The sequence below is a fragment of the Benincasa hispida genome, chromosome 8 (assembly GCF_009727055.1).
Source record: "Benincasa hispida cultivar B227 chromosome 8, ASM972705v1, whole genome shotgun sequence".
NCBI classification, from domain to species: Eukaryota; Viridiplantae; Streptophyta; class Magnoliopsida; order Cucurbitales; family Cucurbitaceae; genus Benincasa; species Benincasa hispida.
In genome coordinates this window covers 45,938,080-45,952,209 of record NC_052356.1, presented here as the reverse complement: position 1 = coordinate 45,952,209, position 14,130 = coordinate 45,938,080, and positions in this window count along the sequence as shown.

Genomic DNA, 14,130 nt, shown 5'->3' with positions numbered 1-14,130 from the left:
TTGATTCGTAAATCAATCCTACCCTAAAACGTCTCCACTTTGCCGAGGGAGGAAGAACTTTGATTTCATTTTGTTGAGAGGGAAGTCCAAGCACATGAACTCCATATTTGTTGATTGAAGCGGGAGGGACATCCTTAGGCACATGCAACTTTCGTGGCCTTCTCTTTGTATCTTATCATTTTTTAGTCAGAAGTGTGAGTCCTTTGACGAGTACTCACCATTAGAGGAGGCTTAGTATGACAAGCAAGCACACAAATTTTGTAAAGAGACAGTTGAGAGAAGGACAAACCCATGAGATATCAGGGAGTCTTGCCACGCTTAGACTTCCAACAATTCAAATTCAAAAAGTAATTTGAAAATAAAACACTGTTAAACTTCCCTGAACTCCCTACAACTATCATTAAGGTAGTTATTTGTAACAATAACTTCATGGGCTTTCATGCTTGATGGGCCAAAATCCTCAATTAAACGGTCCACGAATTTAATTGTTATGCCTTCAAGACACAAAGACCCAAAGCTACTCTCAGGGCCTCAAAACGATCAACATCTAATGCCTTGTAAAAATGTCTGCTAATTGATTTTTAGTGTTGATATGCTTTAACTTGATTTGCTTACTTTCCACAAGGTTAGGAATAAAGTGGTGTATCATGTCAATGGAGGAACTCATACTGAAGAGATCCTTGAGCAGAAGCAAGATCGACCCAAGTCCATTTTTCATTGAATGTAAAATTTACAGTAAATAAAGAACAAAATATGCATTTATATAAATTACAACATGCTATAAAAAAGGTTTTTAGAAACATTACCTTTGAAGACCTTTCTTCAAGAATCCCTCGAACAACACACGAACATCTTGAAGACTTTCTTCAAGAAAACTTCGATCACGAACACTACCACAAAGGCTTCCTTAGTATTCTCAGATAGAGAGCCCATGAGTGGTTGGCTCTGGCTATTTTGGATTGGGAAAATTTTAGTAGTAAAGAGGAAGGTTTGAAATTGTTCACCAACAACTCAAAACCACACACTGAACTCTTCTATTGTTTTCCAATCACAATAATGAAGAAGAAAAAAAAATCTCTTTTTCAACATGCCAAATATATCAACCACTCACTCACGTGGGTGGAGAGAAAAGAGAGACACTCTTCCTTATTTTTAAAAAATAATATTTAATATAAATATAAATATGATAACTAACTTATCATATTATATATTATATATATATATATATTATATATATAATTTATGGGGTCTTTTTAAATATAAAAAATATTTAAAAATATTTACACTTTATAGCAAAAAGTTCCAAAAGCACAAGCACTTTAGAACTTGTTGTTATAAAATGTAAATATTTTAGGAATTTTTTTATTTATAAGATTTTTCCTAAATTATATGTTATATCAAATATAACATATAACCTATAATTTTAATATTGTATCATATACAATATAATCTATAGTTTCTTTTCTCTCTAATATGACATTTATATTAAATTTAACAACTACCAATTCATATAGTCTATATTTGAATCTTATTCAAATATTTATTTCATCTCATTAAGCTATAATGTATCAAATATATTATAATAATTATATCAAATATAATTAAAAAAACTTAATTATATCATATATAATTAAATCCCTCTACTAATTTGAAAAATTCAAATTAATCCAAAAACTTATTCTCAATTAATCATATTTAGCTACCATGGGGACCTCATGGATCTATAGCTTGAAGCTCCAATGGTACATGAATAATTAATTAAATTCTTTAATTAAATTATTCATCATCCGTTAACTGTCGGACACTCACTAAAGATCGACAGTTGCACCTCTTCACACTACAGATATATATTCATTGGATATAACCAATCAACAGTACGATGACTCTTCACAAATTGCTTGTAAGTATAATTAGGCCAAAGTTACCATTTTCCCCCTGTAGTTACATCTAACTTCTTAAGTACTACTGATCCCTCTAATGAACAATAGATCATAGTCCAACAATGACTAAACCTTCTCGAGCCAGGAGAAGGTGTGACGTCACATTGTTCAAGTCCCAGAATCAGTGCTTAAGGGAGCAATTTATCTACTTACCCTGACCTCGGGAAAGAAGTGAATTTCTTCTTGTGTAACTGTGTTCACAGCTCCCCAATTAAACAAATCCCCAAAATGGTAGGCTTGTTGAGTCGACAATTGATGAGAAGAAAATGTAATCTTTTTTTGATATGCGTTGATTTCTATGCGTTGATGGTCATGCATTGAACTGAAGGGTATGCAATATGCGTTAATCGTGTATGCGATGACCATGTATTCCTGTTACAAGTTTTCTTGCTTTCTCGCCAAGTATAACGAGAAGGATGATCTGAGGTCGAACACAGGGGCTTGTAACTAAATGATGTTTGTAAAGTAATGCATTTGAGGTGGTGAATAAAAGTAAAAAAAAAAAAAAGAAGTTAATGGACTATGCGCTACTCCTACTCCTAACTAAATAGATTGAGCAATGGAAGTGTGTCTATGAGAGTTGGTAGAGATGCGACAACTGTTAATGTATAATAAGGTACATGAAGAAATAGAATTATGGAGGGAATAAATTTACCACATCATTATGCTTGGTCGCAAGAGTAATCCTAGCTTGTCACACTAACGCATCGCACACTTCTCGGTGGTTAGCCACATGTTTATATCTCTGTAACGTATGGTTTCATTGAGCATAAGATTATTCCTATCTCTAGGAACACTGCTTACTTTGCTTAGTGAGTTACCCTCTCGGGTAGTTAGCTATAGCTACTCAGCTCATAGACAAGCATTGCAATAGCCTCGCACTAAGCAAAGAGGATTTGCTCGTTATACTCACGCAACGCACACCTCTCGATGGTTTACTGCATGCATCATATTTCTATACCACATGATTGAGTATACGATAACTCTTGCAATCAACACTTAACTAAACGATGAACGTAAATGAAAGAAGAAGAAGATGATGAGATGGTGCTGAAGAAACTAAAGAGATGCATTGATTACAAAATATATTAATGTCTTAAGCCAAAATGTAATACAATGCAGAGATAAGAGGATAGGTTGAAAGCTAGATGTAGGCAATCTCTTGCTTCTATCAGAAACGTCAAGGCTGCTGGTGATGCCATGGATGAGTGGTGGAGAAGTCTCTCTCGAGCTCTATCTCCGGCAAAGCTCCGATTGTCACTTGGAAAGGGCTGTGGAAGTAAAGAACTCTCAAAGAATGTCTTGCTCACAATCTCATTTGTGATCAAAAGAATATGCCTAAGGCAGAGACTCGGATGGCTTGAAGTTGGGCTCTAAGGCTCTATTTATAGAGCTAAAATGCCGACAACATTGGTAGTCCCGCTCTCAATCACTTTCACTTCTAACGCAGTAGGTGAAATGTCAGCATCATCTTATCTTTTTTATACTCCCAAGGAATGCGTTCATGATTGTTTCTTCTAAATTATCAACATATTCCACCCACCTTGCGATCAACCTTCTATCACAGTTATCACTCATGTAGCTGCAGCATTCCATGCGACAAACTAGTCTTCATAAAGATTAACGCATGCGATCAACTTTGCGATGGTCAGGGATCAACGCATGTGATCAATTCCTGCAATAGCTACAAAAATAGACATTTTGACGCAGAATAATGCATGATATAGGGTTAGCGAGGATTTTCAGTGCTGGTCGACGCAAGCTCGCTTTTACACATGAATTCTTAGTATTATCAACGCATATTCTGCTCATTAACCCTCATAATTCTAAGTAAAAGACTACAATAGCTTGTATTTCTACAAGCTATTAGTGATCTGGCCACTCTCACCCATACAAATTAAAGGATCGCCATCATAGGCAGAAGTTCACAACTCAGTCAGGATTCAGGTCATGTTATCTATGATCATCTTGGTGAAATGTAAGTCTCATTATGAACGATGTTATAATGAGACTAAACATTTCGTGGTCCGGTCTTATACAAACTCCTTTGTATAGAATATCCCTGCTCACATATCTATACATGAATGATCGGGATCAGATCATTTGTAGCACTTTACAATAATCGTAACACCTACAAAGCGGGCCATACTCGTAGCGTCACCAGGATAGGGTACCCAACCTTATCCATCTACTACAAACCATTTAGGTTATCACTTATACATGATCACCCGTATGTCTCTACATACATGTTTAAGTTACAAAATAACCTTGGATGTTAGTTTATTGGTTTGTGGTTAATGCAACTAAAATATCATATATTTTATTAGATAGACAATGAGTTTAAATAAAATATCATATATTTTATTAAATAAACAATGAGTTTGTTCAATAATATTTACCGATTATAGAACCCAATGAGATTTAGGGCATTGACCCCAAGAGTCAATATGTTTGGTATGGTGGAATTAAACTGGATTTTTGGCTATATTAATCGCACTTATGTTGTCACAGTAAAAAGTCATGACATCTTGTGGGACATCATACTCCAGTAACATTTGCTTCATCCAGATCAGTTGAGTACAACTACTTCTGGCTGCAATGTATTCAGCTTCAGCCGTTGACAGGGAAACAATTTTATTTCTTTTGAACCACGAAATCAAGTTGCTGCCCAAGAAGAAACAACCTCCAAAATTGCTCTTTCTATCCTCTTAGTTGCCTGCCCAATTAGCTGATGGAACAAACACATGCGCAGTGGAAGAAAAACAAATCTAAAGTACTATAATTAGATTAATTATAAAGATAAGCATGTATGGAATCAAACAAGTAAAAGGGGAAAAGAATACAACATTTGTGGTCTTTGAATCTTCTCCAAATCAACTCCAATCTCCTCAGAATGGTTTGTAGACCACCATGAGAGTCTTCCCGACTATTCTCCAGCATTAGAACAGGATAGTGGAATCCGATGAGTGACTAATTTGGAGAGAAAAAAGCTAAAGCTTTGAGAAAAAAAAAATCTCATCTTAACCCACTATGGCCAAGAGGTCTTCAAAAGCATTAAACACTCCTTTTAAAGACCATTACATGCAAACATGCAACTTTGAGTTTGATGAGAATTTGACACTAAAAAATCCACTAACTCAAAAAATGGGATTTAGTGGGACAAGTGTCTTTAAATGAAAACAACACTAAGCCGAGCAAAAGTTGGCATTTCCCACTCACAAATGTTGGATCTTTCCACTAACTTGGTCAAAGTTTGACTCTCAAAGTAAAATCTTTTAAACAAATTTGACTTTTTGATTTTCAAAAAATAAAATATCAACAATTTGACTTCCATTGCATTTTTTTTACCTAGTCAACAATTTGACTTTTAATGCAATTTTGACCAAATCCATTTAATTTTAAAAATTAATTCTAATAATCAATTTTCAAATTAAAATTAAAAATAAATAAATAAATAAATAAATAATTTAATTTAATATTAAATTCAACACTAATCCCTATTTATATGAATTTCTATTCATAATCTTGATATTTAAATCTTATTTAAATATCTCTTATTTTCTCTCTCTTTCTGTTTAATTTACAATTAAACATTAGGTTAAATATATCGTATATATTTAACGATTTGCTCCAAAAAATTGAATTTGAACACTTCAAATTCGTTCGTCACACTGTTCTATGGTTTTGTCCGACATGAGCTAGTAGGGGAACCTTATGGACCTAAAGATTAAAGGAAATTTTCGGAAAAGATCCTTTGAGTGGAAGCAAAGATCGTCCTAAATTCCTTTTTTTATTAAATATAAAGTTTTACAGTAAAACAACAACAAGATATGCATTTACTTAAAATTACAGCATACTTTAAAACAATCACATAGGGTTTTAGAAACTCTTACCTTTGAAGAACCCTTTCTTCAAGAACTCCCTCGTACAAGTCACGAACGGAACACCTTCCATGCGGATCTCCTTCTTCAAGAATAGACACCACCACTCAAGAACCCTCTGTATTCTCTTAGGATAGAGGATTCAAGCAAGAGTTGTGGGCTTTGTTTGAATCCTTGGAAGAGGGAAAGAAGATGGAGAGAAGGAGAGGGAAGAGAAGAACTTTTCTTCTCTGAGTTTTTCCTTAGAGAGAACACTTCTTCTTTTCTGAGAGAATTAAGGAAGAAGATGATTATGCAACTTCTTGAATCTCACGTAAGTTAACTTGATAGAATGAGGGAAGGAGTTATAACTCCTTCCATTTTTATTAATTTAAAATAAAATAAAAAAATAATATATATATATAATAACTACTTTATTATATATATATACACTATATGTTATATCAAATCTAACATATAACCTATAGTTTTATATTGCATCAAATATAACTTAAGCTATATATTTTATTTTCTCTCAATCAACGTGGCATTTAATATAAATCACATTTATATTAAATTCACTTATATGAATCTCATCCATATAATTGATATTTGAATCATATCCAAATATTTAATTCCTCTAAATATAACTCATATTTATATTTAATTGTAATTGGTATTTGAATCAATTCCTCTAAATTATAATGTATCAAATACATTATAATTAATTCCCTAAATTAAATTGAACACTTCAATTTAATCTAAAAATTAAATCCCTGTTGAGCTACAAATGGGACCTTATGGACTTGGAGATTGAACTCAAACAATACTCGGATAATTAATTAAAGTCTTTAATTAAATTACCCAGCATCCATTAACTGTCGGTCACTCTACTAAATACCGACAGCTGCACTCTTCGCACTATAGATAAAATTCTATGTCCATTGGATATAACCAATCAACAGTGCGATGATCCTTCACAAATTGCTCGTAAGTACAACTGAGCCAAAATACCGTTTTGCCCTTACATCTAACTCCTTAAATACCACTGATCCCTTAATGAACAATAAGACATAGTCTCACTATGACCAAGTCTCTTTCTGGTCAGGAGAGGGTGCAACCACTATGTTCAAGACCTGGAATCAACCCTTAAAGGAGCAATTTATCTACTTGCTTCTATATCGGGGAAAGAGTGAATCCCATCTTGTGTAGCTATGTTCCCAGCTCCCTAGTTAGACGAATCTCCAAAATAGTAGGCTTGTGGAGTTAGCAATCTGGCCACTCTCACCCATACAAATCAAAGGACCGCCTTCATGAGCAAGAGTTCACAACTCAATCAGGATTCAAGCCATGTCACCAATGGTCATCCTAGTGAAATGTAAGTCTCTATTATTAATGGCGTTATATAAAGAGACTAATCATTTTGTGGTCCGGTCTTATAAAAACTCTTTGTATAGGATACCCCTGCTCGTATGTCTCTACATGAATGATCAGGATCAGATCATTTGTAGCACTTTACAACACTTGTAACACCTACAAAGTGAGCCACATCCGTAGTGTCACCAGGATAACGTATTCAGTCTTATCCATCTACTACAGACCATTTAGATTATTATTTAAACGAGATTCACTTGTATGTCTCTACATACTTGTTTAAATTATATGAAATAACCTCGGATCTTAGTTTATTGGATTGAGTATATGCTTATAAAATAACACTTATTTTATTTACAACAATATGTTTATACAAAGTTTACAAACTACAAGATTATAAGGAGATTTAGGACACCATTCCCAACACAGATCATGGGCTCCAACGATTCGTGTTTAACGGGCTAAACTTTTTAACCTAATTAACCACCATTAGTTAACTATGAGGTCACTTTACTAAAGCCCAATAGTTGCACTCCCCTCAGTATAGATATATTATGTCCACTTGATATAACCATGGTTAGTAAGTTAACCCTTCACAGGTTGTTCGTATAACGGCTGGGTCAAAAGTTGTTTTACCCGCGAGATTACATCTAGCTTCTTAAGTCCAACTAATCCTCTAATGAACAATTGGTTTATGATTCAATCACTAAATCGAGTCCCTCTCGGACCAATGATAGGATGTGGCTCGTTGTTCAAGATCCGAAGTTAGCACTTAAGTGAATAACCTCTCTATTATCCCTAAAAGTGGGTACGAGTGAATTTTGTCTTGCACCCTATGTCCTCAGCTATCTACCCGGTCTTATCCCTGAAATGGGAGGCTTATTGAGCCGATGCTGTTGAGCCAACCCTCACCCATGAAAATCTAAGGATAATCTCGAATAAATAGAAGTGCATAGTTAGCTCAAGATTAAAGTTAAGTTACGTAGGTCATCACTTTGAAATAGTCATTCTTAAACAGTAAATAACATTATAAAGTAAGAGTGACTTAATTCTTAGTCTGATCTTATACAAATTTATTGCATAGGACACCCCCACTCCTCATGTCAATACATGAATGAATCAGGATCACTTCGTTTGTAGCACTTTACAACAAATTGAACTACAGAGTAGGCCATATCTGATAGTGTTACCAAAATAAGGTACCCAACCTTATTTGTATGCTACAGATTATTTTGGCTATTTACTGAACTTGACCCACTCTTATGTCTCCACATAAAGTTCATATATTCAAATAATAGCCATGATCTTTAGTTTATTGGATTTAGACTCTACAAGTGCAATTTACATATTCAATAACAGTTTTATTAAATAAACTTCAATAACATCTTTATTGATAATAGAATATGTTTAACATTACAAACGGCGAGTGTTAGCTCTTAAAAAGAGCTAAATTTATGTCTTAACTTTCTATATTTGGGTAATTCTTGGATTTATTATCTTATTTTGTAGAAGAATTAACCCTATGGAGTCGACACGTGGAAAAGACAAAGAATCAAGCCAAAAGAGCGGAAAAACTAGAGTCTAAACGCATTAAATCGAGTTGAGTTGAAAAAGGACGATTTTTCCCTGTGCCAGCGTCACAACGCTCATCTCAAGCCTAAGTCCAACGCTTATTCGACGCCGAAAGGTAGTAGCTTTAGGAACAGGGCATCGTTGCAACGCTACGCTGCGGAGTTGAGTCATCGCCACCATTGCAACACTCCCTAATGCTGAAGCTTGACGCTGGAAGTCAGAAGCATAACATCGAAACGCTCCCCTAGAGCATCACAACGCTGTGAACATTAACGGAGAATCAAGGGCGCACACGGTGTAACCAAGTGTTGCGATGCTGCGGGGATATTATAAATAAGACCCTCAGAGTCAAATTTGAAAGTAGCCATCACTCATTCGAGAATAAGCCCGAATAAAGAGAGTTTTTGTCCAGTTTTTGAGTGATTGAGTTAAATTGTTGAGCAATTATTGGTATAGTTAGCCTCGATTCTTCCTTTTTGATCGTTGTAGTCTGAATATGCCTTTTAGAGGCTTAATTATTTTCTTGGGATAGTTTGTATGTCTTAATTCTTGAAGGCCAACTAGTTTATTTTATTCAATCGTTGTGAACCCTTTAGGGGATTTGTTTTATTTTTAATTGAATTCAATAAATTTTTCCTACAAATTGATTTGTTGAATTTCATGTTTGCAAAATCTTTCTAGCTTATGCATTGTTGATCAATTAAGTTGCAAATATTAGGATCACATGGTTGAGGTCTAGATTTTTCTGGCCAAGTTCATGTTGGTCCTAATATAATCCTTCCCAAATAAATCATGCAACAAGATATGACTTTTCAGCTTGTTGAATGTCTTGACAATTGAACCCTTTCTTAATGCTTTTCAGTTTTAACTTGGGTGTCGCTAAGAAGAAAAAGTTTTTAACTGAATTAGGGTTGACTTAGATTTTCATAAAAAATTGGCTAATTGGGCTATTAGAATTTCTAATAGGTTGAGAGGTTTACATAATTGGAAAAAATAACAGTACCTAAGGATAGAAAATAAAAAAGCATACAAACTAATCCCAAGATTTTTCCTTAATTTGATTCAAAATCTTTTTTTTCTGCACTTGCTCTTGTTTCTTTTTGTTTAATTTCCCTCATCAAAACCAAAACAATTAAATTTTCTTTTTGGAATTCATAAATTGTCCTAGATTGATTCAACAGTCTCCCTTGGATTCGACCCCGATCTTACTGCTTTGCTATGTTTGTGGTATAAGTTTTAGATCGGTGAAAATAAATAATTTTTGTTCGATTTTGGGGTTGAGTAACAACATTAATTCCCAAGTCTGAACAACGAGTTTTAGGACATACAACCCAACATTAGCATCGCAATAGCCAACTAATGAGTACTTGTGTCAAACATATACAGTAAACCATATTCACCTGTGTCATTTATACACTTGATTATCCTTTTTGCACTGAGCAAATGACTGTTTTTAGGACAAGATTGATATCTGGCACACACACTTACAACAAAAGCAATGTCTAGCTTGTTGGCTGTTAAATATAGCAAGTTCCCAATGATGCTTCTGTATAGGCTTTCATCTACTTAAGTTCCACCTGATTCTTTTGACATTTTCACACGAGTTAGAACTCGAGTTCTTTTGACACTTGCACTTTCTAAGCCAAACTTTTTCATTATACTATTGCCATATTTGCTTTGAGAGATAAAGATTCCTTCATTTAGTTGCTTTATTTGGAATCCCAGAAAGTAGGACAGTTCTTCTACCATGCTCATCTCGAGTTCTTCCTGCATTTATAAGAGAGCTCAACCATCTCATGTGACATCCCTCTAAAAAAAATGTCATCAACATAAATTTGAACAATCACAAAATTCTCATGGGATTTTTTTACAAAGAGATTCTTATCAACTCCTCATTGGCTGCTCGTTGTTGACAAAGAACTGGGTTAATCATTCATACTAGGCTCCTGGTTCCTATTTGAGGCCATAAAGAGCATTGCTGAGTTTATACATATGACGAGAATGAGTAAGATCCAAAAATCCTTTGGGTTGAGCAATGTAGATTTCCTTCTTTAGATATCCATTCAGGAAGCACTCTTTACATCCATTTGATATAGTTTGAATTTCTAAAGGCAAGAAATACCATGAAAGAGTCTAATAGCTTCAAGTCTTGCAAGGAGCGGATGTTTAATCAAAATCCATGCCTTATATTTGAGTGTACCCCTGAGCTACTGATCTGACATAATTTCTAGTGACATTGTCATTCTCATTTGTCTTGTTAATTCACTTTGTCCCAATTATATTCACAGATTTTGGTATGAGAACAAGAGCCCAGACATAGTTCCTCACAAATTGCCTAAGCTCTCCTTGCATTGCATTGACCCAACATTCATCTTCAAGAGCTTCTTTGACACTTCTTGGTTCAACAGGAGAAGTGAAACAAATATTACTGATCATCTCAAGATAGTTGACTTTATCTTTTATTCTTATTGTCACCCATTCTTCAAGATTACCAATTATGTTACTAAAGGAATGATTTTTACGACTTTTACTAGAGGGTTTCTTGTTACTACCCTCCGTCTGCTTAGAAACATTAGGTTGTCCTCCACATGGATTTTCGAATTCATGTTAGATGACATGTTAGACAAGATGTTAGGGACATTTGTATTGACAAGAGGAGTAGTGCAAGAATATTCTTCCTCTGCAGAAGTAGAACTGAAAGATCCAACACCATCATCAATTAGAACATTAATCGACTTAAGTACAGTGCATGTAAACCCCTAACCTTGTTTTACTAGTTAATTATGTTTAAGTCCTCTTAATTATGAATTTATGTTTTTGTAAGTATGTGTGTATGATTATTGAATTAGTTGAAATGGATGAAAAGCTTAATGTGTATGTATGTAAAGGTTAAATGAGGAAAGATATTCTAAGTGTTAGGAGGGCAGAAAAATAATTTAAGTATGAGATGATGCGCTCTCGGGTAGTATAGAGAAGAATTGACACTTAGAAGGAAACAAGAAGTTCGATGTGACGAAGTGGTGCCAAGCTATGCGCCCAGACATGTTAAGCTATATGGCCAGAAGTCCAAGGAGGGGGCGTTATGGATAAGTATAGCCATGTTGTATACAAAAGGCCATGGAAGAAGTAAGTTGGCTCTCGAGTAATAAAGAATGGCCGAGGCTAGTATATGAGAAGTATGCGACCAATCTTATATGAGATTGGTGAAGATCAATGTAGGCATTGTGCAAGTGGCCCAATTGTCTAAGCAAGCAGTCCAAGAGGATGCTAAGGCAGTGTGTTAGGAGGGTCGCGAAGTAAGTATCGGTCGAAAGGCTTAGTTGGTGAACGAGACAGTCGTGGACTGATGCAATGATGATGTCACTCATGTGATGTGATGAAGTAAGTTAAGAAAGTTAATGAGGGATGACTATTTATGTAAGTCTTACCAGGAGTGCTTAAGGTAAGATAATGCGATGATGGCTAGATTATGTGATGAACAGGGAAGGGGTAAATGACCGCAAGCCCTATGCTATAAAGTTAAGCTTAAGAGTTCAGCCTAGTCATAGTAAGTTGGCTAAGTGACAGCCTTAGAAATGCTAATGGAGGATTAGCATGCCAGATAGTATATAATTAAGACAAGTTTACATGCAAGCTCAAGTATAAATAGCCTTGCAAAGAAGAAACCTGTTTTGCTAAAATTTTCTTACACCTAAGCAGAAGTGTGGTTGCATCTGAAAGCTCATAAGAAGTTGAAGAAGTTCTCGACAAGCTTAAGAGATTAAAGGGATTTCTAGCCTATTCAGAAGAATTTAATGCTCAAACTCTAAGGTAAGAAGAGTTAAGATGTTTATGAGCAAATTATTGAAGAAAATTTAGTTAAATAATGGTTGGATTAGAATTTATGAATGTAGAAGTTGAAATTTGGAATGGTATTGTGGATGAATAAACAGGTAGCTACATCCAAGGGATATGCAAGCGATTGACCAAGAAAAGAATGCGACGAAGTGCATAGGAAATTAGTAAAGATTTATGTGATCGTAGGCAACAAACATTCATCGCATAGGCATAAAGGCGTGTCTTTATGACTTCTCGAGCACTCGGTAGCAAGGGTTGCCTATCTAGAGCCAAGTAGAAGGTAAATTAGCTAAGTATAAGCAATGTGATAAGTTCAGTTATGATGCAATGAGATCATTAGTATGCGATGAAGTTAAGTTTATATGTTAAGCTCAAAAGGGAGCTAATGATACTAACCAAGGGACCTTTCCTTATGATAGGGTAGATGCGAATAGGAAAGGCTTACAGATCCTTGGATAAGTAGTTTAAGACGGTGAGTGACATGTTTTTATTAATAATTTCTATGAGTATTTCATAAATGATTTTCGGCACATAGCCAGTCAAACATGCTATTTTTGTCATGATTTTCTCAATGCATGCCTTAAACGTCTATTGATCCATGATCCATTATTTTCAAAGAATGTGATTTTACATATGAATTTAGCATACCTTTGAACGACATTCCCATTTCTTTGGATTTCGCACCAATACATGTGCTGGGCATCCCCAAATCCTGAAGTGATGTAAACTACCTTTACGTCTTCTCTATAACTTGTAAAGTGTTTCTGAAACACTTTTCGAGGGAACCATGTTCAACATATACACCGTAGTCTCTACTGCGTAGCCCTAAAGGAACTTGGAAACTGAGCATAACTCATCATAGAACGAACCATGTCTAATAGGGTTCTATTTCTCCTTTCTACAACACCATTTTGTTGAGGTGTGCCAAGTGCTATGAGTTGTGATTGAATTTCGTGTTTTATCAAATAGTCCTAGAATTTTAAGTCCATGTACTCACCACCTCGATCTGATCGAAGTGTTTTAATCCTTTTACCTAATGGATTCTCAACCTCTGCTTTTTAGTCCTTGAACTTTTCAAGTATATCGGACTTTTAATGTATTTGGTAAATGTAGCCATACCTTGAATAATCATCGATGAAGCTGATGAAATATTCATACCATTTTCTCGCTTAAACATCCATCGGATCACAAAGGTTTGAATGTACCAGCTCTAAGGGTTCTTTGGCTCTAAGACCTTTTCTAGTAAAAGATCTTTTGGTCATCTTACCCTCAACACAAGATTCAGATGGTGGTAAAGAGCTATCTTCTAACTGGTTTAGAAGTCCACTCTTAAGCAATCTCCTAATCCTATTGAGATTAATGTGACCTAGTCTTAGGTATCAAAGATAGGCATTTGGAGAAAATTTTCTTTTCTTATAATGAGTTTCAGTTGTTTTAAACATCGCTTTATTTAAAACTACTTTTACCTCAGTCGGTTTTAACATGTATAAGTTATTCTCTAGATTTGCAGAACAAACTATATTACCTTTTGAGATAATAAACATTTC